Below are 5,913 nucleotides of genomic sequence, written 5' to 3' on the forward strand. Positions count from 1 at the left end.
TAATGCGTTCTTTGGCTTGTAGATGCATCACCCCACCTTCAAATGGCATTCTCATGTGTGTCTTTGTATCATTTTCCCTCTGTCCATGTTTCCCCATTTTATAAGGATACCAGTCATATTGGTAGGGTCCACCTTAACAACCTAGTTTTAATTTGATTACCTCTATAATTGATTACCTAAGATGGGAGGGTCATGGTGGAGAGGTCTGACAGAATATGGTCCAGTGGAGAAAGGGATGGCAAACCACTTCAGTATTCTTGCCTTGAGAACCCCATGAACAGTATGAAAAGGCAAAATGATAGGATACTGAAAGAGGAACTCCCCAGGTTGGTAGGTACCCAATATGCTACTGGAGATCAGTGGAGAAATAACTCCAGAAAGAAAGAACAGATGGAGCAAAAGCAAAAACAATACCCAGCTGTGGATGTGACTGGTGATAGATGCAAGGTCTGATGGTGTAAAGAGCAATATTGCATAGGAACCTGGAATGTTAGGTCCATGAATCAAGGCAAATTGAAAGTGGTCAAACAGGAGATGGCAAGAGTGAATGTCGCACATTCTAGGAATCAGCAAACTAAAATGGACGGGAATGGGTGAATTTAACTCAGATGGCCATTATATCTACTACTGTGGGCAGGAATCCCTTAGAAGAAATGGAGTAGCCATCATGGTCAACAAAAGAGTCTGAAATGCAGTACTTGGATGCAATCTGAAAAATGACAGAATGATCTCTGTTCGTTTCCAAGGCAAATCATTCAATGTCACAGTAATCCAAGTCTACGCCCCAACCAGTAACGCTGAAGAAGCTGAAGTTGAATGGTTCTATGAAGACCTACAAGACCTTTTAGAACTAACACCCAAAAAAGATGTCCTTTTCATTATAGGGGACTGGAGTACAAAAGTAGGAAGTCAAGAAACACATGGAGTAACAGGGAAATTTGGCCTTGGAATACGGAATGAAGCAGGGCAAAGGCTAATAGAGTTTTGCCAAGAGAACGCACTGGTCATAGCAAACACCCTCTTCCAACAACACAAGAGAAGACTCTACACATGGACATCACCAGATGGTCAACACCGAAATCAGATTGATTATATTCTTTACAGCCAAAGATGGAGAAGCTCTATACAGTCAGCAAAAACAAGACTAGGAGCTGACTGTGGCTCAGATCATGAACTCCTTATTACCAAATTCAGACTTAAATTGAAGAAAGTGGGGGAAATCACTAGATCATTCAGGTATGACCTAAATCAAATCCCTTATGATTATACAGTGGAAGTGAGAAATAGATTTAAGGGACTGGATCTATAGAGTGCCTGATGAACTATGGACAGAGGTTCGTAACATTGTACAGAGGAGACAGGGATCAAGACCATCCCCATGGAAAAGAAATGTAAAAAAGCAAAATGGCTGTCTGGGGAGCCAGACAAATAGCTGTGAAAAGAAGAGAAGTGAAAAGCAAAGGAAAAAAAGAAAGATATAAGCATCTGAATGCAGAGTTCCAAAGAATAGCAAGGAGAGATAAGAAAGCCTTCCTCAGCAATCAATGCAAAGAAATAGAGGAAAACAACAGAATGGGAAAGACTAGAGATCTCTTCAAGAAAATTAGAGATACCAAGGGAACATTTTATGCAAAGATGGGCTCAAAAAGGACAGAAATGATATAGACCTAACAGAAGCAGAAAATATTAAGAAGAGGTGGCAAGAATACACAAAAGAACTGTACAAAAAAGATCTTCATGATCAAGATAATCATGATGGTGTGATCACTCACCTAGAGCCAGACATCCTGGAATGTGAAGTGAAGTTGGCCTTAGAAAACATCACTATGAACAAAGCTAGTGGAGGTGATGGAATTCCAGTTGAGCTAGTTCAAATCCTGAAAGATGATACTATGAAAGTGATGCACTCAATATGCCAGCAAATTTGGAAAACTCAGCAGTGGCCACAGGACTGGAAAAGGTCAGTTTTCATTCCAATCCCAAAAAAAGGCAATGCCAAAGAATGCTCAAACTACCGCACAATTGCACTCATCTCACATGCTAGTAAAGTAATGCTCAAAATTCTCCAAGCCAGGCTTCAGCAATACGTGAACCGTGAACTTCCTGATATTCAAGCTGGTTTTAGAAAAGGCAGAGGAACCAGAGACCAAATTGCCAATATCTGCTGGATCATCAAAAACGCAAGAGAGTTCCAGAAAAGCATCTATTTCTGCTTTCTTGACTATGCCAAAGCCTTTGACTATGTGGATCACAATAAACTGTGGACAATTCTGAAAGAGATGGGAATACCAGACCACCTGACCTGCCTCTTGAGAAATCTGTATGCAGGTCAGGAAGCAACAGTTAGAACTGGACATGGAACAACAGACTGGTTCCAAATAGGAAAAGGAGTACGTCAAGGCTGTATATTGTCACCCTGCTTATTTAACTTCTATGCAGAGTACATCATGAGAAATGCTGGGCTGGATGAAGCACAAGCTGGAATCAAGATTGCTGGGGGAAATATCAATAATCTCAGATATGCAGATGACACCACTCTTATGGCAGAAAGTGAAGAGGAACCCAAAAGCCTCTTGATGAAAGTGAAAGAGGAGAGTGAAAAAGTTGGCTTAAAGCTCAACATTCAGAAAACGAAGCTCATGGCATCTGGTCCCATCACTTCATGGGAAATAGATGGGGAACAGTGGAAACAGTGTCAGACTTTATTTTGGGGGGCTCCAAAATCACTGCAGATGGTAACTGCAGGCATGAAATTAAAAGATGCTTACTCCTTGGAAGGAAAGTTACGACTAACCTAGACAGCATATTCAAAAGCAAAGACATTACTTTGTCAACAAAAGTCCATGTAGTCAAGGCTATGGTTTTTCCAGTAGTCATGTATAGATGTGAGAGTTGGACTGTGAAGAAGGCTGAGCGCCGAAGAATTGATGCTTTTGAACTGTGGTGTTGGAGAAGACTCTTAAGAGTCCCTTAGACTGCAAGGAGATACAACCAGTCCATTCTAAAGGAGATCAGTCCTGGGTGTCCTTTGGAAGGAATGATGCTAAAGCTGAAACTCCAATACTTTGGCCACCTCATGCGGAGAGTTGACTCATTGGAAAAGACTCTGATGCTGGGAGGGATTGGGGGCAGGAGAAGGGGACCACAGAGGATAAGATGGCTGGATGGCATCACTGACTCGAAGGACGTGAGTTTGAGTGAACTCCGGGAGTTGGTGATGGACAGGGAAGCCTGGTGTGCTGCAATTCATGGGGTTGCAAAGAGTCAGGCAGGACTGAGCGACTGAACTGAACTGAAAGTGAAAGTGAAGTCGTGTCCAACTCTTTGCGACCCCATGGACTGTAGCCTAGCAGGCTCCCCCATCCATGGGATTCTCCAGGCAAGAGTACTGGTGTGGGTTGCCATTTCTTTCTCCAGGGGAATCTTCCCGACCCAGGGATCAAACCCGGTCTCTCTCATTCCAGGCAGACGCTTTAACCACTGAGCCACCAGGGAAGCCCTGAACCTCTATAAAGACCATATTTCCAAATAAGGTCACATTATAAGATATTCTGAGGGTTAGGACTTTGCCATACCTTTTTAGGGGCAGGGGACACAATTCAAACCATAACAGAACTTTAGACAAGAATAAAAGTAAATTGAGAAACCAATATCGTAGAAAATATATTCTCTTCCAGTAGATTGAGTTGAATCTATTGCAGGCAATGGATTCTTTGGGCTTCAGGTTCTTGCTTGTTTTCTCCTTATTGAAAGTTTAGGCTGAACTGAGATCACCATTTCGAAGGTCAAACTGGTTTAGTATTGACAATTTCCTATGGCTCAACCTAATAAATTAGAAATATCTTTGTGGGGGCTTCCCCAGTGGCTTCCCTGGTGGCTCAGTCATGAAGAATCTGCCTGCCAATGCAGGAGATATGGGTTTGATCCCACATTCCTCAGAGTAGTTAAGGCCATGTGCCACAACCATTGAGCCTGTGCTCTAGAGCCCAGGAGCTGCAATTATTGAGTCAACGCACTGCAACTACTGAAGCCCACATACTCTAGAGCCCATGTTCCACAAGAGAAGCCAGCACATTGAAATGAAAAGTGGCTCCTGCCCACCACAACTAGAGAAAGTCCTCACACCAATGAAGACCCAGCATAACCAAAAATAAATAATACAATTTTTGAAAAAAGAAATATCCTTGTGGTACCCTAGCCAGTCATCCTTCCACAGGCACAAGATCAGCTGGACTCCTCTACTTCCAGGGCCAACTGATCCTGGGATGGCCAAGTCTCCTGTCCTAGAAGCTCTGTCTGTAGGGCCCACCTGAAGTTCCCAAACTCCAAGAAAAGCCCCAGCAGATGACTCACTGCAGAGGCGAGGCTGGTAGTTTCATCTCCCTGGAAACTCAGAGCTTGCGAAAGTGTCAGGGAAGTGCCTGGGCTTGCAGCTCTGCAGTTTACATGTCTGGCAACAACCACCCTTTCTTCCCAGTCTTCCTTCCATCTAATCCTAGGACTACAGAGACAGTGGGCTTTTATGACAGCTCTGTCTCACAGCTTGCTTTCAAGGACACTAGGCATGTTAAAAATGTGAAGCTGAAAGAACAAGCCAGCACTGCCATCTATTCTCTCACTTAATTAGTACAATTTAGACAGTGAAAGTACTTAATCATTTGGTCAGACTTACAAAGCTTTGGTAAAGAACCCGCCTGCCAATGCAGAAAACATAAGAAATGAGAGTTAGATCCCTGGGTCAGGAAGATCCCCTGGAGGAGGGCATGGCAATCCACTCCAGTGTTCTTGCCTGGAGAATCCCGTATACAGAGGAGCCTGGCAGGCTACAGTCCATAGGGTCGCTAGAGTCAGACACAACTGAAGTAACTTAGCATGCACACACGAAACTGCTACAACACACCAGACCTTCATCCAAGGGAAAAGAAGCTAACAGGAAGAATGCCAAATGACTGGTTTCTCTTCTTTCTGTCAAATATGCCCATACCTCCGCTTCTAGCCATTGTGCAGTTTTAGTTCCGACACTGCTTTGTCTACGTCCAAGGTATGTGGAAGCATATGGGTGAAACTCCACCAAATAACTAAGGGAAAAGCTCAGTAGCTGTTAACACAGGGTTTCTCCCATAGCTAGTGAGGGCAAAATGGGTTCCCTGTTTTGCAACAGACTGTTCCTAGGCTTGACCAAGCCCTGGCATTCTTGCCCTTATCAGATTTTTACTTTGATAAATACATAAGATTAGCAAAAGGTGGCTAAACAGGAAGGAGGTAAGAGCCCAATTGTTGCAACCTTCACTCTATTACTAGCTTGCTGTGTAATGCATGCAGTTGTTCCTCACTGCCCATTTCCCCTCTACACTGGATGGAAAATAACATTTTGAATGAAGATTAGGAATAGATGCTGGTCGGTGTTAAAATATCCTTGAACTATCAGTGCAAACATAACAATGCAGTGAGTTTTTGCTCTTAACCCCATGCTTCTAAATGTCTAAGAAGCGCAATAAGAAGATAGTCACGTACAGAAATACATTATTGGAGAAATAAAATATAACGGAAAATAAAGGTAACTTTTTTCCTCTAATTGGAAAGTGAATGGAAACAAAGGGAAGTCAAGAAAAACTTACTCTTTATTAAGCAACTTCCTGTCTCCTGTGTTGCCCACCCCATTACCTTCTCAGGACCCTGACATTCCCTCTACCCTAGGGAGCTGTAAAGTCAAACTGGTGTTCTACTAGTAACCAGCCATCATGGAGCCCTAGCAAAACATATTTTTCAGTGCCAACTATAATGGTAGGAACAAGATAATCTCTTTCAAATTTATATCATTGAAAATAAACCATGGACTTTTCTTCTCAGGAAGGGTTCAAATGTCTTCTGATAGTATTCTTGGTCTTGCACTTCTATGGTCAACACAGAATT

This window comes from Bison bison, unplaced genomic scaffold (genome assembly GCF_000754665.1).
Source record: "Bison bison bison isolate TAMUID 2011002044 unplaced genomic scaffold, Bison_UMD1.0 scf7180017864381, whole genome shotgun sequence".
Lineage (NCBI taxonomy): Eukaryota > Metazoa > Chordata > Mammalia > Artiodactyla > Bovidae > Bison > Bison bison.